The 25,818-nt window shown below is 42.8% G+C and overlaps 2 long non-coding RNA genes and 1 other non-coding gene across 8 annotated transcripts; 1 reads left to right on the forward strand and 2 right to left on the reverse strand.

The window, feature by feature from the left end:
* Positions 1-769: 769 nt before the first annotated feature.
* On the reverse strand, positions 770-853 carry mirlet7b (microRNA let-7b). Its single transcript, NR_105343.1, has one exon. It is a non-coding gene; the product is annotated as a microRNA let-7b (primary transcript).
* A 2,618-nt stretch (positions 854-3,471) lies between these two features.
* On the reverse strand, positions 3,472-24,813 carry LOC105417781 (uncharacterized). 5 transcript variants are annotated; one of them, XR_003885743.1, is made up of 8 exons: positions 24,672-24,813; positions 23,085-23,136; positions 22,658-22,680; positions 22,134-22,535; positions 18,622-18,678; positions 12,049-14,807; positions 5,089-5,430; positions 3,472-4,081 (listed from the first exon to the last, which is right to left on the reverse strand). It is a non-coding gene; the product is annotated as an uncharacterized lncRNA (long non-coding RNA). The 5 variants fall into 5 exon arrangements; XR_003885740.1 differs by lacking the exon at positions 22,658-22,680 and having other exon boundaries at positions 24,672-24,812; XR_965291.2 differs by lacking the exons at positions 22,658-22,680; positions 24,672-24,813 and having other exon boundaries at positions 23,085-23,366.
* Positions 7,293-15,727, forward strand: LOC115246634 (uncharacterized). Of its 2 annotated transcripts, XR_003885745.1 has the most exons (4): positions 7,293-7,452; positions 7,536-8,770; positions 14,645-14,768; positions 15,507-15,727. It is a non-coding gene; the product is annotated as an uncharacterized lncRNA (long non-coding RNA). The 2 variants fall into 2 exon arrangements; XR_003885744.1 differs by having other exon boundaries at positions 7,293-8,770.
* Positions 24,814-25,818: the final 1,005 nt, after the last annotated feature.

The following is a 25,818-nucleotide window of genomic DNA, read 5'->3' on the forward strand; positions in this document are numbered from 1 at the left end:
AACGTTCATTTATTCGGTTGCAGTTTAGTGTGTTTCTGAAATTCATTTGTTAAATAATCTCATGCTTGATCCAATTTAAGGATAAACGTGGATTATCTTGCATTAACCAACGTCCCGCGTTAAGTCATTTTTACAAAATATTTCATGGAGCGGTTGTTTTTTATTTAGTCGAGACCTAAAAAACTATGCTTTGGTTCATGGAGCTCCAACAAGTAATCATTGGCGCCACCTGCTGTGTGTAGGTGCACCATCAGCTTTAAAGGTGAAAGGCTGCTGCGCTGCGCAAATTTAGACTATTTTGCCATTCAGATAGAATAAGATAATCTTTTGTTTTGTATTGTTTCACCGATATTACCGTTTTAATCCAATCGGCTGCATAAATGTAACACTACACACACCTGAGGACCAGGGCTGTGTAGTTTTATTTTCTGGTTTGACCCTTATAATAATTGACTTCAATAAAGATTCTTGACCTGCTGCTAAAACTCACAAATGAAAAACAAAAAACAAAAAACAATCCGCTTTGCTTTGAAATAAGACTTTATTTGTTAATGAAACCACCAAAGTAAATAAAAATGACTGTAAAAGCCAGGCCCGTTCATTTACTTGTCCTGGGAATCAGTAAAGGCCCAGTTTTCAACTTTAAAGTCCAACAAAATCCTGGTTATGTGAGCGTTACTCACCTGTTTGCTTTGATCTCAAGCTCAAGTGCTCCTTGATGGAGTCTGTAAAGCAGGAAGGAGAGCTCCTGAGATGTACTGCTGCCCTCCAGGGAAGGCAGTAGGTTGTATAGTTAGCTCCTGATGGGGCAAAATCACAACCCTGAAACCACACAACCTACTACCTCACCCTGTACGAACACCATGAGTCCTGCCGGTCTGCAGGTGAAGGGTCTTCATCGCCTGGCGAAGACGCTTTTGGGAGTCCCGACAACAAAGGCGCGCAACGTTAAAACACTTGGAGCAAAACGGCAATCAGGCATCAGTTAAACGTGTTAAATGTGCCGGGGAGGAAGTGGCGTTTTCCATCTGGATGCAATTACAGCCGCTCCGGGAAAGACAGTAAGTTGTATAGTCATCTGACAGTTTGGGAATGACCCTAAAACTATACAACCTACTACCTCACCCCAAAGGACAGTTTACTTCCTGCGGACGCTCCTCGTGATGGTGACCTGCAGGGAGGGAAGGGGGGGGGGGGTTTAAGAAACCATTACAAAAAGGCTTTCATTGTCGTCTGTCTAAACTCATTAATCCGGAGTTAAGAGTGGACTAGACGGAGCGATAAAGATCTTTTCCACGTATTTTTATTGTTTCAAGTTAAATAAATCTGTCAAATCTGCTTCCTGGAGGCTATTTATTGTGCAAAGGTCACCTCTGCTCTACAGCCGGCGTCCTCTCACGTTTCCTCATCCTGATGACAAAACCGAGGAGGGAAAGCGAGCCGCTCTGGAACGGCAACTCTTTAACCACGGGCATAAACCGTGCACAGATATATCTGCCTGTGACCGAGGAGCTGGTGTTCACCCAGTGGTTCCAGGCAGGACCCCCACTGTGGGACGCCAGATAAGAGTTACTCCAAGTTCAAGTCTGGGAGGTGCCGAAGAAGAAGCGCTCTTTAATGTGTCTGCAAGGTGTCGGCTTCAGACAGGTCAAGACCTGCTGCTGCTGCTGCTTCCAAGGAAATTATGTTCAGTAGGAGGTAAATTAACACCATGTTGTGCAATTCTATGCACTCCCCAGATATTTGCCAATCTGAAAATAGATCAATGTTTTAGGAGCGATAACTCCACTCTCTGGGAAGAGTAATAAAGGGGGAGGGGGGGGGGATTCTTTGGTAAAAACCTGTATCTCGTGCTCTACATTTACTGGGATGTGTCGTGAAAAGGGTCAAGCAGTTGTTCCACGTGTCCGGTCCCAGGCCTGCAGTTGGCCACAGCCACCAACAGGTGTCCTCTCGGCCCAGCTTTGCAGGGAAAGACTTGCAGGAGCGAAGTTTTCGTGACAATGGAGCCTTTGTGCAGTTCCGGGTGCCAGCCGGTGTGCCCTGGTGTACTCTCTCCTCTAATCTTCCTTTAACCTTTATGATGACGACTTTTGTGGACCATTATTTCCAGTCTTCCAGTTTCCTTTGAAGACATTATTATTGGACAGCAGCAGCAGAGACACGGCGGTCCCACTGAGGAAGGGTGGGAAGTTGTGGGGGACAATATGAGCTCTGGTGCGTGTGACAAACTAACAGGCACCTGTGCTAACGCTGTCCTGTACCTGCTGACATGGAAGAGAAAACCAGCAGGTGCGTGTTTTTACCTATTAACTTTAGAGAAATAATTGTAGCTTTTCTGAGGACTGGATCTGAATACACAGGGAGCCTAATATCTGCCTAATATCAGGGCTGACGTGACAGAAAATGATTAAAATCAAGCAACGCACATTGATGCTAATTTTCATGACATGACATGGGTTGATCAAAATGATCCTGCAAGAGGAAATAAAACTAAATACAAATAATAGACATTAAGAGTAAAAAAACCCCAAACCCTGCAATTATACTGATAGAAAAGACACACGAGCACTGAGGTGTGCACATAGCCCCGAGGTCATAACCCTGTCAAGTGTGTCCTTAATGCTGATGTGACATGTGATCAGAACCCTGCAGCTGGATCCACACCGAATAACCGAACATTCATCTGTCAGAGACGTTTTCACATCAGAAAACCGCCCGTTGGAACGCGTTATCAATTATATTCAGTTTGGCATCGTGTTTAACATTTAAATATATCCTCGATAAATTTCCTTCGGATGAAATCAAAGTTCAAATCTGATTTGTATATTTTAAAAATGTCGGAAATATACAATTTTTTGTGTTAAAAATAACCGATACAAATGCACATTAATTATAATTTGATTTAATTTTTTTGCTCACACTAACTTCACAGGAAATTATTTTATAGAATTTACACTCTTCTACATATCAAATGTAATATTTTATTTATTTTATTTTAGCATACATGAATTAATTTTAATTGTTTTATCAAATAGGCTAATTATTTTTATTTTATACAAGCTTCGCTTTCTGCAACATTTGGGAAAAAAAGGAATAAAAGTAAACTTGACCAAGTCTCACACCCACACACACCGTCTGTGTGTTATTATTATTTGCTCTTTTCAATTAGGCTTCCTGTTTGTTTCTTTACAAATTAAAAGTCATTTTTTAGACAAAATACTAAATTGCTAACTTCAAAAAATAGTTGCATCAATTTGGCCTGTAAACTGTAGGAGGATCTTTACTTTTTTACAGGGTGAATCTTGATAATACAGACATGCACTTGTGTGTGTGTGTGTGTCTACGTGAATATGAGCATGTGTTTACGTGTGCATGTGTGAGTCTATATATATATATATATATATAGATATATATATATATATATATATCTATATATATATATATATATATGTATGTGTGTGTGTGTGATTGTTTATACGTATATCAGTCTCTGAGTGTGTGTGTGTGTGTGTGTGTGTGTGTGTGAGAGTGTCTTTATGTATATGAGGTGGCTGGAGTGTGTGTGAGTGTGTGCTCAGAGGAGGAGGCTGTGCCCTGTCCTCCTCAGGGGAAGCGTGGGAACCCCATTCATCTTGGGAGCCTGGGTTAATGGTGGGGTACACTGCATCGCCCATGTCTGGCCGTTTGCATGCGCGCATGTGTGTGTGTGAGTGAGCAGTGTGTGTGTGCACGCTTGCATCTTTATATTCATTTTCCGCAGTCTTATTTTAAAATACACACACACACATATATATATATACATATATAAGTTTTGCCGATTCCGTGTGATCGATGTTATTTTAAAATAGGCAGGACTCTGTTCTAACGTCCCAAAACAGCATATTTGAAGCAATCTCAAATCATTGTGAATTCTTTAAAAAAATTTAAGTTCTTTTTTTTTTCTGGATAAAATACGAAGACGACTCCTGTGAGCCGATTGGTGTTTGCCGTGACGTGCGCCTTCTCCAAACACTGACCTTTTCTCTCTTTTTTCTCTTAAACTGCTCAGTTGGGGTCTCACAGGACGGGTCAGGAACACCTAAAGCAGGAAATCATGTTAGAGGTTCTGTGCTCAAGCCTGGAGTCACTAATGTGGGATGTATGTGGGAAGACTGGAGATGTTCTGGTGTGACTCACACTGCCTCCACTCCTACCTACTGGTCATGTAAACTCTGATGTGCTCAGGTTTTCAGCAGGATATCCAAATTAACAAGCAATATGAGATAATTCTAAAAAATATATATATATTTCTTCGAATAAGTCGCTGCTTTAAAAAGACCGTTAAAAAACATACTGGACATTATATTCACATAATATTGTGACACCACATGTACGCAGTCACAACTTGTTCCTCTGATTTAATAATGAATGTAAAATTAATGTCAACACAGCTTTTATGAATAATGTCTAAGTCATTTTTGCACATTTTTGGATCAAAAACAAAGTGTTTCAAAGTCAATTTTGCATGTTTTAGCAGTAATGCAAGTGGAGTCTGCAGTTGCATGCCGAATACCAGATTTGATATGTAAAAATGTAACAGACACATATATATACATTTATATACATATATGTTCATGCGGCGGTTTGTTAAGAATGTGCAAAAGCCCTGTATGACGCTATATCCATGCTACACATGGCCACGTGTCAGCAATGAGCCGTTTTCAAATGTTTAACCTTTTCTTACGAAAGAACAATAATGCCCGTAATTGCCAAAAATTAGGACTCGATGTGAAAAGACCTAAGGAGAATCGCGATTTATAGTTCTTTTCGCTTGTCGAATAAAGGGTGAGAGACATAGACAGACACTGGGGAGAGAGAGGCAGAGAGAGGGAGAGAGAGAGAGAGCGAGCTTTGTGGTGGGGCCTGGCCTTGTGCAAGCAGGCCTTGTCTGGCCCTCAGCCCAACAGTACAGCTCCAGTGTTCTCTGCTCCCTCTAAAACTGCTCTTTAGATACAGAAAAGGTAACCCAGAACCACAAAACCGCGGGCAGGAACACAGGAGAGCATACTATTTTGGTTTTGTCTACATTTTTTGAGTTTGTGTTACCTTTTCTCGACTGGTTTTCGCGGTATCCCTTAAAGCCTCGTCGTTTTAGACAGTCGTGGCGCCCTTAAGAAAAACGCCCGGACTTAAAACACGCAAAGACGGGAACTACGTCGTGGTGCAATTTCCATCTTTGTGTCTCACAGATTTGGTCAAAAGAAAAATCTCTACACACAGAATTACCTCCACACCCACACACACTCCCAGACTTACCCACTGAGACTTTGAGGCCACTGGCACACGCACTGCAGTCAGTCAGCGGTCTGGGCTAAAGCGCTGAAATCTCCAACGCTCATTGTGCTGGATTCCCTTCGTGGCTCTAGGCAGTATGTCCACATATCCTCTCTGTAGAGAAAGGCAGAGAAGGAGCTTGGATTCAGTCACACAGCTCTGCACTCTCTGCAAGGAGTAGGCGGGCACGCCGACGAGAGACCCATTCAGAGTCCCGTAAAGTGCCAGCCTCCCTGTCTGCCTCATTGCCTTCGCTATATGTCTGTCTACCCATCTGTCTGGGCTTTACCCCAGCAGTCTGGCCACTTTACCCCAACCCGCGTTTCTGAGGCTGAAGCGACCTGCCTCTTATCTGCTAACTTCCTGTGTAATATTTGCAGAGAGAATCCGCTCGCTCTCCTCTGTCTGCCACCCCCTAGTCTGAGACTGTCAGGGCCCCGCCACAATAAGGAGGCCATGTGGGTTTCCCATGGAGTTGCGTGTTCCTCCCGTCTGGCAGTTAACAAGGCTTTGAATGAGGAATGTTAGCAAACAGAGTCGCTGAATGTCGGCTGACTGCTAAGCCGAGCAGCCAGTCAGATTGCAGCACTGGCCCGGGCATATGAATAATGCAGAACACTCGCAAGGAGGAGAGGCTCCACCTCCCATTGCTTATTTCCAACTCCACCCACCCCTCCTTCTTTTTTCGCCGCTTGAAACTCAAATGCCTTCACGGGAGCAGCGGAGCAAAGAATTAAGATTAGAGCTGCAACTTACTCTCGCAGAGTGAAAAAACAGTCCCGTAAGAGGTGAACAGTTACATCTGGTGCACCCAAGACATCCTTGGAAAACAGTTCTCACAACATACCGTAGTGTCCATGTCAATGGGAACTATATCTCACTTCTTTTTTTTTGGCTTTTTGGGTCTTTTGTTCAGAATTGGCACCTGTCCCAGAAAAAGCCCAGTTGCTGCTCCACCCTCCCGCTCCCCTTTCAGAGCAGAGAGAGAGAGAGAGAAAGAGAAAGAAGAGAGTAGGGGGTGAAGGAGAGAGGGTGGGGCACAAAACCCAAAATGAGGGAGAGGTTTAAAGATGGAAAGGGTGATGAAGAACGAAGGTGAAGGAAGATAAGTGCACGGGAAAACCACCAAATAGGCAGCTGAAATCAGCAGCTACGCCTAGGTAACGTTAAATCATTTAGAAGATAGAAAAATAAACCGGGGTCTTCGTTCTTGGCTTCAGGAGGACTCGCGTGAAAAGGAAGCATGGCGATCAATCGAGCGCTGCGTGCTCCATAAGCCTTCAGATCTCGGTGAGGCACGAATCGAATACCCAGTTTGTGTCCTGTCTAAGTTAACTCTACACACGAAAAACCCAAACGCAACAAAAGCCAAACCAAATACATGTGACCCACAAAAAAAAAAAAAAACAGGTTCCTGAAAATGGCGCAGCAAGGTCGAAGTAGGAGTAAAGCAAAGCCACTTGTTGCATGATATTGAGGAGCAGCTCCTGCAGAGAAAAGCTAGAGGAGGCAGAGGGTTAAAAATCCTGGGAGTAGTAAAAATCCCTCCCTCTTTTGGCACAGACCCGCTAAAGGGGAGGGACTGCCTGTAGAAATAGCAGCAGAGCATTTTCCTCTCTCTTTTTTTCCAGAGCTGCAGCGTCCTAGTCTGCCCTCTTGCATGTGGCCGGGACCCAGGGAGAGAGGAGAGAGAAGGAGGAGAGCGATGGATAGAACGAGAAGCAAGAGCTGGGAGGGGAGGGGGATTAGTGAGAGAGAGAGAGAGAGAGAGAGAGAGGTGAACTGTGAGTGGAGGAAAAATGGCTCAGTTGATGATGAAACAGGGACGTGCAGGAGTGCGTGTGCAACGCACGTTTTCACCATCGATGTGACGTGCCCATACACAAGATGGGATTGGGAGGGAGTTGGAGGGGGGGAAGGCGGTCCACTTCCCCTGAGGAGGGGAGTCACTGCAAACACTCACAAATGATAAAGGACTCTGGGACAACGTGCAACATCTAACTTTTCAGATTAATGGTGAAGAGTAACAAAATAGCCGCTGTTGCAACTCTTTTCTTAACCTGTGTCATCCTGAGGGGAATGACTCTAAAACTCCTCCGCAGACCAAAACATAAAACCTGGTTTAGCTGATAATAGGTGAGCTTTCATTCTTTTATCAGCTTTTGACGATATCATAACTAAGAAAACATTTTTTTTATTTTATTTGACATGTCCTCAAGGCCAGGGTGTGACTGCCCTGCCTCGATTGGAACCACCAACTGTGCTGTAAAATCCTGCAATATTTACCGCATTGCGCACGTCACGTGCAGCGTCCAGGCCGCTCTACTGCGACCTACAGCCGCGATCGAGCTAGCGAAAAAGAAAGGAGAAATGTTGGGCAATACCCGAACTCTAAAATGGGCTCTGCTGATGACTCTGCACTCTCCTACCTCGCCGCCTCCCCTTCAATGTCCAGCCTATTCTGTCTCCCACCCTTTCTTGTCCTTGCAGTAGCGCGGTTATAACCTCCAGTAATAAACAGCTCCGAGTTGCTAGGCTAGGTGAGCTTATTCACGTATTCTGTGTCTCTGCACTCATGTGAGCATACAGAGCTCTACATCTGCCTGCTAAAGGTTATTCACACTTCATCCCTTTCCCACCCAATTTGGTGGAATGCCCCTTAGCTGTCGGCAACAGATTCGGCCACGGCACAAGAACTACTTCCTCTCTTGTTGACGCCATTCTCCTCCCCTCCAATCTTCTCCTTCCCCTAAAGAAACCCAGAACTCAACGCAGGCAATTTTTTCCCCTTCGCTCTCCCCAAGGTAGCTGCCTCACAAAGGGGAGAGGAAAAAGGATAAAGTGTCCAAAAGAACACCATATCCATCTGATCTTAATTTTAATGTCTCGGTGAGTGTGAAACCTAAATAAATGCACCGATGTCCCACGTGTGTTTCTGACTGTTTTAAAGACGATCAGACGAGCAAGAAGCAACAGAACAACTAATATGGCCGCTTAGTTAGTCGCAGCCTCTCCTACTTCCCGACGCTCAGTCCCGGAGACTGAAAAAAAGACATTATGCTGTGTGTGTTTCTACCTCGGAGGACAGACTCAGAGAGAAAAAGGCAGCGACAGAGAGAGTGCACTTGTCTTGCCCAACTCTCCTCAGCCTCAAATACAGCTCTGATTCCCCGTCTTCTGCTGCTCCGCGTGCTGACTGAAAAAACGCACAAAGCACGAGTTTAACAAAACTGGCGAACGCGAGTCAAACGGTTGGGTGGTTTTTTTTGTTTCGTTTTTTTAAATCGAGATAAACCTTCGTGTCCTTGGATGGGAGAGAAACAGATCGAGCGCTTAACAGTCGCCAGGTCGAATCTTGTGACGTCACATCTCGCCACATTTTTGAGCCAATTGCTTTTCTGCGGAGATAAAAACGCCACTGCAACTGCATGCTGATTATGAATCAAACAATACGGTAAACAAACGCATGTTACGATAGTTATTTGAAGAATCTCTTCATGCTTTTCAGCTATTTAAGATGCTGTTTCTGCTAGTAAGTTGTTTACCATCTAACATGTGGCAAGAATTCAAAAAACTTGGCAGTGCCTGCTGCACCGTACGTCGTCGAGAGTTCATCTGAGGATACGACTCTGGTTTTGGCTCTGCTGCCAACTTCTGACACTGTAGCCCTCTGCAGCCTCGCCCCTGCAGGAGTAATATGTGTAATACTGCCATTGATGAAAAGCCAATATTAACAACCTCATTTAAGACAACTCAGGGGGGCAGAGCTTTTTAACGACGCGCCTTCGCCCCCTCGGGTGGAGTTACGGCCAAATTTTCTGACGGTGTGTTCAAACGCGGGTGTTATCAGAAATGGTCTCTTTCGCTTCAAAAAAAAAACAAAAAACCCTAATTCAAACAGGGGAGTTAATTACCAAACGCTTTCCAACAAACAAACCAAGATGAGAGTGTTAATGATGCGACCGCAATGTTGCACAGTGGCAACATGGAAGAGAACCACTCACAGTCAACACGAGGTATTGTTCACTCAAACAACTGGGCTGCTGGGTGGTCCTGCTGGACCGGCACATTTACATACATCAGCAGCGCCCCAAGCAGTCACTGTTCACGATTTAAATAAAGCATCAATGGTGCAAGTGCAGACTGTAGAAATTAGTGACGTCCAAACAAATAGATAAATCCGGAATAATATAAAAAAGACTTCAAGGAGGAAATGGTCACATTTTTCTTTCCTATAGCTTAATGAATTTATAAATGAATTCACTTCAAATATAAAACACTTTATATTGCGCTATAGCTATGACACCCAATTAAAGTTGGTTAAACAAGTCCTGGAAATTTCAGAGCCGTCGTAGCTACCTGTTGGGATGGATAACAAACATACCGTTGGCACATTCCTGACATTTGCGTCACTTTTACAAGGTTGGGGCTGTTTGTGAATGGCGTTAACTCAAAAATATAACAGCCTGTTGTGTTGCTACGCAATAATTTACAGCCTTATACATAATCACGCCGGCGCATGACAGCGTACCATCATGCGTACCCGCTTCGGTGACCAGCGCGGGCTCTACAAGGTGGTCTAGAGAGGGGCCCCTCAGCAGCACGTGCCTCGACAACTTCTCTATTACAGCCGTGACCCCTAAGGTCAATCTTTGAAGGGTTCTGAACAAATGCCATAACCCTGAGGTCAAAAGTGTAACGCCAGGGGCAGGCCGGGGCCCCTCAGCAAAGGGAGCGTGCTGTTTGCTTTGAAAGGTAAGGATCACTAACACAGAGGCCTAATAAGGATTAAGGGGCCATCCCCTTTGGGATGTCACTTAGGGGCCTCATACATCACTCTCTATTAACCTACTTGACCCCCGCCGGCCATTATGAGGCTACAGGTCACAGTCGCTTATACAGAAGGGCTGTTAAACGTAATGTAGCGTGAAACCTCCCTCTAACTCGAGCAGCGCCGATGACAGGCATACATTCTGCCAACAGGTAAAACATTGTTAAATGTAAAACAGATCGTATAGATGAGTTACGGCTCTCCGGGCACCGTGCTGCTGAGGAAGTCGAGATTTCAGTGAGATTTCAGGTCAGATGGGATAGTTTTCGATAGGGAAAAAAGGTTTTAATCGCATGAAAACCTATTTATTAATTTGCCTGTATGTGATTACCTTGTCTTTTGTTGAGTTTTGTATTTGTTATTAACTAAGGTACATTTTTTCATGTCATGCGGTTTCCAATGTAGCGTATAAATCAAATTCCCCTTAATAGTTTAAAAACAGAGAAAAACAATTCAGTATTTTTTACTTTTGTGAGGAGTCGGATCAAACTTGGACCGAGCAGGGCGGCTAAGCAGGAGCAGAGAGGGACAGAAACACAAAATGGAGGACAGGAGGAGACAACATGGCGGCATGTGTGATGCAGTTCTGCACATAGTCGACTTCGGAAAATGCCATTCCGCAACAGCGTCATTTTAGCATTTTACCTGACGCAAGCTGCTACACTACAAAGTTATTTTAGAAAAGTTGCCAAAGCAGAAACAATGCGTTGTCTAACAGAGGTTAACCCCCTCATACTCTGGGCTTGGAATGATTCTTTTTTTCCTTCGTTCAGTTCTATAATATTGATTTCAACTGTTGCGTTAAAAGTTAGGGAGGAAGAAGAGGTTTCACTTATTTCAGTGTTTAAATTTAACAAAACACAAACTGTTATTTTAAGAAATGTTTGAAGTATTCAAGTGTTCTTTCTGTGCTGATATTAATAAAGAGCTACACCCAAAAGCACTTATATAGCTTATAGTAATTGAATAAATACAGATTTCATTTATATAAAAAGAAATTTGGATGTCTATGACTGAATAATGAGTAAAGTAAAATCAAAAGTGTATTATTAACCTTGGAGTTTGCACTTTTATTCTGTGCCAAAAAAAAATCTTACCATTGGTCAAAATGATATTTCCTATCCTGTGAAATTTTTAAACAATAATTAAATTCAAAAATGAACAAATTAATTGACAGAGGATAAAAAAAAAACTGGTTTCCCGTGTTGTTTATCTAACAGAAAATGGATAAAAAACAAACTTCAAAATGTCTTTGTGACTGTAACTTAAGTAATATGCTGACACCCAAACAGGGATTTTTTAAAAAAAGAAATGAAGATTTTACCAGAAATAAATTCAGTTGTAGAAAAAATATTGCATACGAATTATGTAGCAATTTTATCAACTCTTCGAGTATTTTTTAAATAAATTAAAAAACCATTAATTTTCAAAGAGTACATTGCTTCATCACCATATAAGTGAATATCCAGACTTTTAAAGGTAATTTTAAAGAACTTTAGAGAGGACATATACAAAGTATAATATCAATATTTAACAAATAACCACCAGTATGCAGGTATAAACATTCTGATTTAAAGATCTTTCACATGTATTTTTTTTAGAGGAATACATAAAACCACTTTTAAAATGAACACATTTCTACAAATTCACTCAAACTTGTTTCAGCATATTAAACTTTGAAAGAGATTAGAATCACACAAACAACACTTCAGAACAAGGAGTATTTTACACACATCTAAAAAAAAAAAAACAAGCTTTCATTTTCCAACAGTAAAATATTCTAAAGCAGCTAACGGATAAGTGTAACTGTCAGGTTAAAGAAAGGAGATTCAAGTGTGTTCTGAAGAGTTTGGATCACTTTAAATCTCGGGTATTTCTGTGATAATCATGAAGCCACTCACCTCTGAAAACACAGCTTCTCTTACAAAGGAACTCATTCTGCAGCAGAGCAAATGTTGGAAACCAGGGGAGACAAGACGGACCTGCGCTCACAACAGTCGAGTGTCCTCTACAGCTTTTAAAACAACCCAAAAGGATAAATACCCAAAAGCCGGCACTTTGACAGCTTTGCAGCTCATCCCTTTTTTGCAGCTCCTCTCTCATTAAAGTTGAGCAGCGCTGTGGGAGAATCAACGTCCTACTTTCAGTTAACCATGAGACTTCCCTCTCTAGGTCATTTTTTCAATTACAGGTTTATTAGAAAAGTTTGGTTTCTAATTTAGAACACAGTGTCCACCGTGAGGACATTAAAAATGCCATTACTGAAAAATATAACTCCAGGGACACATAAACACCCCCTCATCTGCAAAAAGGCCTTTAACAAAAATATTGACAGCGTGGCGCCTGTTAAAGCTAAAACAACAATAATATGGCAGACCTTCTTGTTAATGTTGAATTAAATGCATTTTCATTGGCGCAAATAATGTCTTATGATTTTCATATCTTAAACTTACCACACACACTGATCACCAGGTATTTGCAGCTCACGCGTCAGGAGTTCTATCCTAATTTATCGTGACTAATTATTTGCGTAGCTCTTATCGATCACCAGCTCGCAGCATCACGCAGGTCTTTGAAATTCACGCAGCGATGCCACCTCTTAAAGGGTCTGGACCTGCTGTCGGTTCAAGTTTAATGCCACGTCACAGCCTCCACGGGCCTGCGTGACCTAGCTCGGCCCAGATACGAGTCCTACGCGCCCCGCTGACACCCCCCCTTGGAACCGTACGCCAAGATGTCATACCAGAAAGGTGGTGCTGGAAGATGAGCAGTGATGTTAAAGCATGGCTGATTTAGGTGTAGCCTCTTTGTCTTTTTAAAAATCTGCTTTTTGTCTGCGTGGCAGCATGTTTCACTCACTCGTATTCATTTGAGCTGAGCAAGGCTTCACGAACTCTCCAGAGAGTGTTTGTCGGATTTTAAATCGAGCATACACTCTCTGTACACACATTTTATTCGGCCTTCTCCCTCCCCCCCTCTCTCTCTCACACACACACACACACACACATGTACACAAATGTCGGGGGTTTTCTGGGCAACACAGGGGACAGCATGCGCACGAGCATTCCTACACGAAAGCAATTAATTTCATGTAGACTGAAAAGGATTCTTAATTCAAACGATAATTTTCTTAGTCATTTCTTAGTGCTAGTTTATGGCTGATGAGAAAACGTGATGGATGGTGGGTGTGAGCTGATCAGGGATGTGCCTGTAGCGTTTCCTAAATTAAAAGCTGCTACGGACCGAAGCATCGCAGAACTTTAAAAACTGTTCAGTGTTGAAGCTACTGATTCACTGGTCCTTTTTATAAATCTGGCAGAGATTCCAGAAGGAATCTGATTTCCTTCGTCTCCTCTCCTCAAACTTTATGCCAAATGAACATAAATTAAATCTTAAATAAGCAACATTGGACCTGACACACAGGACCGGCCCAGCATTTTTAAAAATAATCTGTAAGTTCTCATGGTTGATGTGAAGACTTGACCGACGTCTTCAATTCAATAAAACAATGGCCTGATCAGTCCATTGAATCATTAATTTTAAATAAACAAGATGTAATTGAAGTTTAAGTACAGTTATAGTTACAGTTACATCTAGATTTACGTTTTCTTAGCCTCAGAAGAGGCTACAGAACAAACAAACAAGTAAATCCTGAGTATATACCCTGCTCTAGCATTAAAGCAGCTTTCCTGTTCAGTTGGTATTAACTTGCTCCGGTCTCTACTGCAGTCTAGCGTCTGGGGAAAAGAGACTCTGGCTCTCAGGGGTTAAGATGCTAGCAGTCATGTGCCTGTCGGCTGCAACAAAAGCCTGCCTATGTAGGGTGCATACAGATGGAGCGAGTTCCTTTGTGTGCAGTGTTTCACACGTCGCAGCCTCTGAGCTGCCAGGTCTGGCTCTCTGGGCCTGGCTGCAGGCCTGGCTGTGCTAGCCTAGCCTGCGACACCTAACGCTGGGTTTTCGCCTCTCTTTCCTTAAAACAAAAGAGCAGGAATATTTCAGAACAATAACAGGACAGAAGTCCAAACAGTCCAGGCTGCACGGCTCCAGCAGTCATGCCAAAAACACGGAGCTGTAACCAGGCTGGGATCGGCGCGGCAAAAGGGACTGTAAGAATGCGTCAGCCACAAAAATATTTTTTTCACACCCTTCTCTGCTCTCTGTCAAACACTGACAAAACAAACACAAGAAAACTACTTGTCACGCACTGATGTTAACATTGTGGAGGGACATCTTAACTGTGCTTCCAGCTGTCCATCAAGTCTGCACCACTGTCTTTAGCAGTATATTCTACTAGAACAAGATATGTTGCACTGTGTCATGTTCCACTTAGTAGGCATGAATCATTTATGTAATTTTTGTTTCTAAATGACTCATCATCCACGCTAAAATATCCCCAATCTTAAGGTGCTGTAAATGCAAATATAAGCTCGAGTCCACCTTTCAGATAGACAAGGATAGAGGATAATCCACTCCGGTATTTTTTCCATTTTGCAGGTTAAAAATCAAAACAGATGAACACCGATGAAAGACGCCGAGGGTTCGTTTGGGCGACGATGTGTCAAACTGCAGGTTCAGATTAGCTGCTCCACGAGGTAACATTCTTGTGTCGTAAAGACTCGTAAGTATCCAAATCCCTCCATCAGTCCAACAAGCTGCCCTGTGTTATAAGCAAATCAGTGTCAGTAAGGTTCAGCCCGTCCTGTCACCAGGTGTGAAATAAAAGACCGTGTACGAACTTATGTGTCTACAAGCTACATAAAGCAGTTACATACTACCAATCTATAATGGACAACCACAAGAGCAGACATCAGGGAGGGCAAAAAAGCTTCCCCTAGTGTTAGTTTTCTGCCAGGGAGTCCCTATTGACCTGTTAAACCTTTGTGACTGGAACAAATGCAAATGGCGCTGACTTGTTCACACAAAATACTAAAGGCCCATTCATACGAGGCCCCGGACCACAATGCAGCAGTGGCCGTGCGCTATGTGGAGCGGGACAGCCCCCCAGTCTGAGAGAGTGAGACACAGATTCTTTTAGCCATTGCACAGTTTATTGTGGTTGTCTGGTAGACAGCAACCATCTACTCTCATTATTTCTTCTTGATGAACACACACAAGATAGAGAAGCCTCACGCCTCGTCGTAAATCTCCCCAAATTACCAACGCGGCTACGCTGACGTGAACTTTACCCCATTGTGGCAGAGTCATGCTTCATTAATCAGACTGATTCATCCACTTTTGACTTTTGCCTAGAATGCCCTTTGAGGTGACGCATTGGTGTTTTTCTCTAGGAACACATTTCTACCACGAGTTAATCATTAAAAAAAACAAACCTTTTTTTCTGCATGTTCTCTGCAAGTTGTTGATTAGACGGAGCGTGAGGATGACTTGGACGAGCACATCTGGGGAACACCTGCCGGAGCCAAGCTGCCCTCCGCTACTCTGTTTCATCAATTCAAAGGTTTTATCAACAAACTGAAAATTGCCGTTAATGAGCAACGTCCTGCAAATGCTCAAAGACTACTGTCAAAGAAGTAACCTGAAGAAATACGCCACGTTAGATATGAAAGACAAATAAAGCCTTCCAGAGGAATTCCTGTGCTCGTATTTTACAGTTAACTCTTTCCTTTGGCGATCCTTCACATCTAACCACTCCCATAATAATCCCCGTATAACCTGTCCACCCGATGGTCTCCACCCCCCTCCACACCTGTTCCGACTTCCCCTTCAACACAGCCGCACATCGGCCAACCTTGTCTCCTGCATTGCTGCCCACGGTGGGTTTGCCCCATGTTCCAAGTATTTTTATTTTCTATGGTTTGACAGCGACAGCATGTTGTGATAGCGGCGTATTAAACTGGGCATCAGCGCTGACCTGCCGGCTGGACCCGGAGTCCCCCCCCCACCCCAGCAGTGGTCTAAAAAAGAACCATAGATTAGATCAGAACTCCCAAATGTTTCCACGAGGTGGTAAGCGGATTTCCCCCCTCTACAGCCTCTTATGACAACTGTGATGGAGATGTTGTTTCTTTAGATATCAAATCAATGAGGCAGCTTTGAAAACACTGAACCTGCTGCAAACCACGGCAACAATGACTCCATTCAGCCATGAACCCCATCATGTACTTTGTACAATAGAGATGGTAATGAAGAGCCTTCAGACGTCGAGTTAAACACATTCGATTTTAATTTGATCCAATCTGAATTAGATTGAGTTAATGTTGGATTTTTTTTTTTCCGAACTGCAATGAAATGAGCTCAAAAGTGTCCATTAGAAATTCCTTACAGACTTTTTTTTAAATCAGTCAGTCAAGGCGAGTGTGCCCTGATCACGATCCTGCCTGATGCATTCGTGCGACTGCCTGTCAAATGACTTTCCTCTCACCTTAAATGTTCATTCAAGGTCACAACTTTCCTAAAATAACCTGAAAGCTTTCCCCCAGCAGTAACATAAAAACTGTTATTTCTGCAAATATTAAGAAAAGTTAAGCTCATTCTTTATTGGACCTGACAGCTTGAGGAAAATATGTTAAGGCAAAGACAATAAAAAGAAAAACAGATCATTTGGACAAAAAAAGTGCCATTTTCCCTTAAAGCTACAGCATGTTCAAAACCCATGTCTTAATGATTATAAGACAAACAAAAAATATATGTTTTGTCTGCATTAGTGGACAATAAAATACTCTTCTGTAATGTTTGCCCGTTGATTATGTGTTATAATAATACACTTCAGGCGTAGGCCATCGTATAGAGCACTTCTCAAAGACTAAAAGACGTTTATCAGCGTGATTGGACTGGTCAGGATATGAATATAACAAGCTCTCTCCTCACCCGAGAGGGAAACGTCACATTTGGAGGCCAGCTGAACTACAGTAAAATGAAAAATTCAGAAAGCTTCACAACCACATCTGTGGCAGCCACATTCTACCAGCAGGCATCTTTCAAGCATATCTTGATTTAATATTCCACCGAAGATTCTAATGTTTCCAAATATAGCGAGTGTGCCACAACGCATTAGGAAAAAATGGATTTAATATTCAGTATTTGGAAAGCTTTGCGTGCACAACCTTGCGTGCATGATATCCTAATATGTGTGGGTGGTTAATGTTGGAGTAAATTCATGCTGTATTTCCCCTTAATGTGTCAATATGATATGGTTAATGTTATAAAGCTGATCATTCAGGTGTTACTCAACTTTTTATGAACAAACAATTCTGTTTATTGCTCATATGGCAAAAATAACATATCAATTTTACTATTTTCCTATACTTAATGTCAATATTAATAAAATTGATGCTGAAAATGTTTGAAGAAAGCCAAGATTCGATGATGGTTTGGTGGCTGAGTGTGAATGTTTCATCTCGACAGGCTCAGAACGTTGGAATAATTTACAGACTGTCTTCGCGTATTTGAAACCTCCGACCGCTTCAGAGCTGACGTCACACAACCTTTTGATCAACGTCTTTATTAGATCATCACTGCAGCATAACCAGCTTCATATGGCCGCCTCGAATGACCCATTGCAATAAGGATAGTTAGCAATTTTAGCGCCTGCTAAAAATGGCGCCTCGTCATCTTTAGGTGAAATATATTTTATTGTTTATTGATGTCATTCTCTGCTCTCATGTTACCCTGCTGTGTGATGGAGGCCAGGCTTGCCCTCACGCAAACACACCAAAGTTTCGTGCCTTGCAATTACATTTTTTTTCCCAGTCTGGAAAAAAGTCAACTTTTACAATCACTTTCTTCCCAGTCAGCTCCGATATGGCTCCGCAGTAGGAAATGAGTGGACGGAGGCTGCAGACCGACTGGCTGCTGTCATATTCCTTGCTGTGGAGCATTTATATCACTTTCTATCATCAACAATTTCATCAATACCAGTGCGAAGGCTCCAGCTGCCTATCAGACCTGTCGTATCACCTCCGTGGCTTCAACGCTGTTGTTTCCAGCCAGTATTGCAACACGCATTAAAAATCTGCAGGAACAAGCTTCTGTCGACCGAGTAAAAAGTTGCCGCTCACGCGAGAAAAAAAAAGAGAGGAAAATCCTAATTTCTCATTAGGTTCTGATTTACAAGAAACAGCTCAATGTGCCTCGACCACATATAATAAATTATCAAACAATACAAACTGCTGTAGTCACATTCCCCAGCTCTGAACTTGTGAAAGCAAGAATCTGTCTCCGTAGCTGGGAAAATCAGAGTGCTGCTGGAAAAGCTACAGCCTCCTGCTCACATATATTTCTGCTTATTATCATCCACGAAAACAAAACGATGCACGACACCATACGCTCAGACTGCGTGTGTTGTTGGATGTCGAAAATTCATGTTGAAACACTCTGCAACATACTGTCCGAATTAGCCTAAATTGAAAGCTACAGCCCATGCGATCAATATTAATATGGACTTTAACTGAAAAGGTGAGACAGTAGTATTAAATTTCTCCTTGAGCCCAACGTAATGTGCGTGTACCCACCAGCACTGCAGCGCCTGAGGTCCCGTGGATCCACCGTCTCTCCTGTCCTCACTTGTCCTGAACACACACAAAAAGAGCAAATCCACAAATAAAAACGGATGTTTCATCCAGCTGTGAAAATCAATTTGTTTGTTAAGAATATTGGTCATTTTCTTACTGATACTGAAACATTTGCATACTGTATATTCAGACACATTGCAGCTGTTGTTTGAACGTCTAATAATCATAATTCGTGTGATTAAATGTTTTCTTAAGGCTTTGGCCCGTTTTCATATGCTGCACGGCTTCGTTCACGAGAGCAAAGTGCTAAATCCAAGTTAAAGCTTTACTTTAAAGTAAAGTCGACAAAACGTGACTGAACAATCCTGCGTATTAGTCATTTGTAGGCCTTTAACATTCATAACTGCCCAACAAAGAGGAACCTTTGGAGTCGGTGCGAAGTGCTTACGAGTAGAGAGAAAGGCTTTCAAAACGCTGACAGATTTATTCCGAAAATAGTTAACTAAATGTCAGAGCACATCTTTATTTTATTTTGTCAAATGTTGCCTTGGCAGTGTATCGCAGACAGCTCCAACTGTAAAGTATTCTGAAAACACAGGAAAGATGCTGAGTAGGTGGTCTGACTTCAATATCAAGTCCAATTTAATAATAATAATAAAAAAATCCCTTTGTTGGAACAAGAAAATGAGATCATGAGAATCTAAGCTTTAGCTCACACTGTTTAGAGATGATTGACATGATCTGTACCTGTTTTTTGACATGAAACATGCATGAGAGCAACACACTTGATAAAACTAGTCAGCACCACGCCACGACTAAAAATATCACCATTCAGTTAAGTTCACTTAATATTCGAGGCGTTGTTTTAAGGTAACCTCCTCCTTTTAAAGAAAGCTACAACTTGCAGAGTTTTATGGTTTTCTCCGCCATTTAAGTGCAAAAATACACAGCCTCATAGTGAACCAGAAGCACCGGCAGCTTTGCTCCCCACAACGTCCTGCTTCATTTACTTTCTGTGCCTCCCTGGTCCTCTCACACAGCTCATGAACTCCCCGTAAACCCGCAGAGCCCCTCAGCACGGGTGTGTAGCTGGGGGTGAAAATTGCACAAAGAGTGAGAAAATAAAGCTGGAATAGTCAATCGGTGCAGAAAGTGAAGACAGGGAGAGGAAGGAAAGATTGCAGAGGGCTGAATCAATGCAGCAGCCTGGGCTCTTCGCCCCTCCCCTCCTCTCCTTTCTCCTCTCGCTCTTCTATTTTTTTTCTCTCTGTCTCAAATGATTCACAGAGGAAAGAAAAGGCCTCTTCCCTGTCCTCAGTTGAACCCAACATCAGCTTCCTGTTAGAAAGGCAAGAAGGAAACACTGAGCAGCACTCACGCACGCACACATGCACACACACAGAGGAAGTTCTTGACTAGTGGGTTTTTTGGTTTGTTTTTTTTTTGCTGCTAAAAAAAATTAGGTCAAGCACTTCAATGCCCTGCAGATGAGCAGACATGAGCAGAGATTTACATGTCATGCTTGGTGAAGGACCTAAGCAGGAAGATCATCTGCTCCTCTTGCTGCACCCTGAATGAGTGAGGGACGCTGAGAGCTCAGCGTCCATCTGGGCAGATGACACAGGGGGTGGGGGAGGGCACACGTAATGAAATAAACGATAAACATGAAATGGGGATGAGAGCACAAAATGAGTAGTGCATGCAGGCATTCCCCACGCGCACCGTCCCTAACGCTCTGACCTTAAATGGCTTTAAAGAAACAACAATCACCAACACGTCCAATCAACTATTCATAGAAAGGGTGGATTGTGCACGACTTGATCTCAACGTTTAGAGTTTCAATCAATTGCGTGAGATACGAGGGGGCGGAAGGGTGGGGGAGCGGGAGGGGAGGGCTAGCCTGTTCTGAAAACAAATGAGAGAAATTTGGGTGAATCCGTGCTTCCTCTCCATATTGGCCGCTGTCGGAATGACCAACAACAGCGCTCTGAACTGCAGGGTGGCAGGCTAAATCAGATGTAATCACGCCAATTTTGGCTCTGAGAGCGCATGCTTGCTCCTGTCCCACTGACTCAGAGTGGAGTAATGGGCTCCAGTGCATTGTGTGAGGGGCACCTGTGTTTCTGTGCCGTCCCGTCAGTAGCCAGTGGCATTTTCCTGTTCACATCGCCAGCTACGCTTTATAAACACTATCTTGCTGTTAATGTGGCTCATAAAAAAGACTAGAGCTGAGGTCATTACTATCCTCACACTGCAACCTCTGACAGCTCTGTTCCTCTTCCCGAGGAGAAAGAAAACTGAAATGGAGGGGGGAAAGAACACAACGCCATGTTTCTGTCAGCCAACACAGACCTGTTCTTGGGGGAGTGCTGCTAACACTGAATTTTTTTGTTTTTTGATACCGGCCAGCCCACACGAGCAGGAGCTGATCCGGCTGTTTGGTCAGCAGGCCGCGCAATGGCTTTGACAATATCTGCAGACAGGTGTGCGTGACACAACAGATAAGATCAGGAAAACAAGCAAACCCCTAAACATAAACCGATAACATGTCGCGTGTATGGTGTGATGTAACGCATGCAGAGTAAAGCTATCTGAAAACCATAACTAGGTCTTAGAAAGATCATAGAAACGCATGCAAAGAGAGTAACCTAACTTTTTTTGTTTGTTTTAAATCCTGCAGATATAGTGTGCGAGAAAACCTTGATTACTTTAATTCATGTAGCTCAATTTTATTTTACTCAGCTTTCCAGTCAAGACTATCATGTGAAGACAAAAGAAGAAAACACTTTGGGATGCTTTACCTCGGACGACACCTCCACAGGCTTTTAGCAAGTCGCAGTCAGCTCTGCTCAGGCTGCCGAATAATGTATTAAATTTAAAATAAAAAGATGTCTGAGAGGAACCCGGGGTGGCACACGGAGGGGGAGGGAACCCGCATCTCTGTCACATGTGCCGAATCAATATATGGGCTTACATCCACCGATTAGCACAACGCGGAAGATGCAAATACCGTAATTACGCGCACGCTTATTTTACCGGAATCCCTCAAAATTGCTCATTTGGCAGGCTGCGGCGATCGGGCCCACCTCCCCATCTTTGTCTGCATCGGAGACAACAAAAGGGAAGATTATGCCATGTCTGCGCACAGAAACTAGGGCACGGAAAGGCGACCTCTTTTCCTCCGCTGCGAGGGAGAATTCGCAGCCCGCCGACCGCTCCGACCTCACGGAAGCCGTTTGGAAAATTGTAATCAAATTTGGGGACGATCAGACGAGGCTGCGGAGCTGTTAATTGTGGCAACCCACCCCCTCCTCCTCCTCGATGTGGCTCCATTCAGTCATAACAGGAGCAATATCACCAGACCCACGTCTGGGAAATAATGCCGCTGCGTGCTTTAATACAGACGCTCAGAGCGACAGCTGCGGCGGCTGTGTTGTGTTTTGCACGCATTTTCCGCAAATATTAACAGCCAAAACGTCGTAGGCAAAAATAGACACCGGGAAACTACCCACCGTCGGGCTTCAAGTTCAAGCCGGATGGTCTCTTCCTCCTTCGGACTGTCTGACTTCAAACTCCGCGGGGTTTTGTCGTCGCTTCGGTCTCGTCCGCTGTGTCCCTGGAACAAAAAAATATCCAGACAAGTTCCCAAACAAGAAAAAAAAAAAAACCCAAACAAAAAGTCGCGCATAGAAACGGCGGTGGACGGTCTCCCCGAGCGATTCCAGGGCAGGGAGAGAGCTGTGCTTCCCCCCGCGGTCTCCTGCGTCACTCTCCGCGGCTCTCCAGCTGGGTTCAGCGGGGACAGGCTGGCTGCGCCGTCCTGAACCAGATGCGTCGGGTTCAGCCGAGGTGAAGCCGCCGTTATACAACGAGCCCGGGCTGCGGAGCGGCGACGCACGTCTTTATTCGGTGTCCTCGAAATAGAGAGAAAGAAAGAAGAACTCAGAAAAGGCGCAGCTCGGTGAAATAACTGCAAAAAAAGAGCGCTTGTTGATGAAGGGCTGCCTCTCTACACCCCCTCCCTGCCTCTATTTACCTGAATACCCTGATGTTGGCTTCCTGGAAAATAAGAATTAACTTAATGACTACAAAAACTAAATCCCTGGGAAATATAAAAGGCTGTATTACAGTATTAATTTTTTTAAAGAACAAAAAGGGAGCGAAAGACTCGCCTGTGTAGCTAATAGGTCGCTTGTGGCCTAATTTCAAAGTTAAACAAGCTAGCCCCTCAGTTGATGACATAATCTTGTTAAAATGTCTATTTTAAAGTAAACAGCAGTGCTATTAAAATAATTATTAACAGATTAAAGTAAGGGTAAAGCGTTAGTTCTAACAGACGACACTAAAGCATATTTGATCAGATGTAAACACCTTTATGAAGCTAAACGGATTTAGCTCATCAGCTAATTATTTCAGTTGTATATTAACCTATAAAATACACCTAAATGTGATTAAAGCAGCACCTTTCGCGCCTGTTTTCCTCCGCTAACGAGCTCCTTTCCTCTCCTCGTCCCCCTGTAAGTTAATTAAAGTGTAATTTATGCAGCACAGGTGACACAAAGACAAGCTCGGACTAGTTCCAAAAGTGCGTCACAGCCATTTTCACGGAGGTGAGCTGAGAGCTGCGAAAAGATCAAAATATAGAGAGAAAAAACATAAAAGTGCGTAGTTGAGCAAAGTCTGAGTTATTTCGAAGACCTGGAAAATTCAATTAATATTAACACTTAATAAAGCACTTAAATTTATATTTGTGTGTGCAACAGGAGAGAAAACATATTATATAATATGTGAATTATATAAACACCTATTTTCTAAACACACCGATCTTTTAAAGTAAACGTTAAATCACAGAGGACACTATTGTTGTCTGACTGAGGGAAGATCCTTTTTTAAGTACAGTTAAAACGTAATGTACATTTATTCAAGTGATTTTTTTTAAAGATTTAACTTTTAAAGGGTAGGAATAAAACGGACTATCAACATTAATATAATTATTTCCCTTTTTTTAAAAATAGGACACAGCACTCCTACCTAATAATACCTGATATTATAAATCAAAGTTGAATGTTCAGTCTTTTTTTCAACTTATTTAAATCACCTGTGGTAGATTTTTATTTACTTTTTAAGAGGATGTGTTTTTATTCTTACATTTAGACGATATTTCTGCTTCATTAAAGAACTGTTTTACATGGTGTGTGTGTGTGTGTGTGTGTGTTGATTGTGAGAGAGGGAGACAAAGTTGAGAAACTCATTTTATATTAAACAAATACATGTTTTGAATCCTAAATTGTTGTTAATTAAGTTATTTAAAACATTCTTGGTTTTTATAACTACACAAGTTATAATGGCTCGTCACACCTTATTTTTTATAGAGCTGTTTCACACTTCCATGCAAAATGTAAGTTCTGGACCAAAATATTGCTGTAATTACACATTATGGAGGAACATTTTACTCATTTGTGTATATCTTTTGTTCAAGCTGTTTTTTAGTAGTTAATAGCTACATTAAATTCACTTGTACTCTTGTATTTCAAGTATTTAGTTTCATCTGCCAATGTTTTTATAGCTTTTCCCATTATTACAAATTTTAGAAGCCGACCCCTCAGGAAAACAATAATTCGGCAGCATATCCTTTCTTTAGTTCTTGCATGAAATAATATTTTCTTCAAACACAAACCTTCCGCCTTGATATAAAAACGTCCTTTATTTTAAATGAAAACAATAAAATGAAGAAGGATCTTCTGGCATTAACAGATGATAGGTTTGCTGGGGGACAAAGTACTTTTGAAATCGAATTAAGCATGTTGCATCCAAAACCTTACACCTAAATGGACTCTAAGACTCAATATTCATTAATTTTTAATTTTATGATACTTCTGCACACACGTGACTTAAGTAAAACGTATCAATACCACCATCAATTGAAATCCACAACTTGAAGCTGCGGTATTGATATGTAAAATCTCTGACAAGGAGAGGGGAGGGTTGGATCACAGAGGATCCATCTGGCGCTGGTACTTTGCAATCAGACACTCTGAGCTCTCTCCTACCCCGTCTCAAGTCAGTGTCGATGGCAGCCGAGACAAAGCTAGCATTCTCGTCGCTTCGAGGCCCGTTTTGGTTTCATTTCAGCCCGCCGCTCTCACACACGGACCTTTCTGCTTGGAGCGCCCTGTGCTGCGAGGGCAGGGAGGAGTGGGAGGAGGCTTTATGGTGGGCCAAACTGTTGTCCTTCCCTGTTGCCCTCTCTACCTACCCCCTGAGTGCTGCTCTTTCCTCCCCTCGGATGACGGCCTAGTTTGTTCCCAGCAACGTGCTGCAGTGCGGCACCACGCCCCGACTTTAGCAGCAGAATCGGAATAATTGACCTTATTTGACTTTCGGCATTTTTCAGACCTTTGTAACCACTCTATATCAGTTTTCTTCAGTATTTTTGAATTATGGGTATTAATAAAAACTGGAAACATGCTCTGTGACCACAATAAAGCCCTGGTTCAGGCCTTATTGCTCAAAAATTAAAGCTACCCCACTTTTTCCCCTCCTCTGCAGCTGGAGCTTTTCATCCTCAGTTTCTGCCCAACTTATCATCGCACACTCTGTGGATGTTTTTTGTGTTTCACCATTCATCCTTACATACCCAGTATCATTCACATCTAATCTCCTTTAAATCTGCCCCGTCAGCGTCTCAATTAGGAATAGTAAGCGTTTATAGTTTTGATCATGGCTGTGTTTGCACAGTGTAGTTTGACTAAGCATGCATGTTTTCACAGCTAGGCTCTGTTTTGGGTGGATCATAAAAGAATAATAACCTTTTCAGATGTTACTGGAAAACCTCTCATGGTCTTTAAGACACTGATTTAATCTGTAATCGCGAGTAACTCGCTCCTCTCTTATCGCTGTATTATCAGTTGTCTGGTGATTGTACAGTATGTGGCAGCTTGGTTGCCACAGGTAACAGGTCAATGATTACCCCGGAGGGCCTTGGGTGTCCTCAAGCGGAGGTCAGGACGGCTTCCCTGTGGGAGAGATGGTACAATAGTGCCATCTGTAACTCAAGTCATGTGCGTTTACCAGTGTCTTAACTATGAAACGCCCCACTGTGTTCACAGAGTGTCACTGCAGGAGCTTCCGGGTTCACTGGGTTTACATGTTTAGCTCGTGATGTGTTCAACAGCAAAGAATCTATTGGGCCCATCA

The sequence above is a fragment of the Takifugu rubripes genome, chromosome 18 (assembly GCF_901000725.2).
Source record: "Takifugu rubripes chromosome 18, fTakRub1.2, whole genome shotgun sequence".
NCBI classification, from domain to species: Eukaryota; Metazoa; Chordata; class Actinopteri; order Tetraodontiformes; family Tetraodontidae; genus Takifugu; species Takifugu rubripes.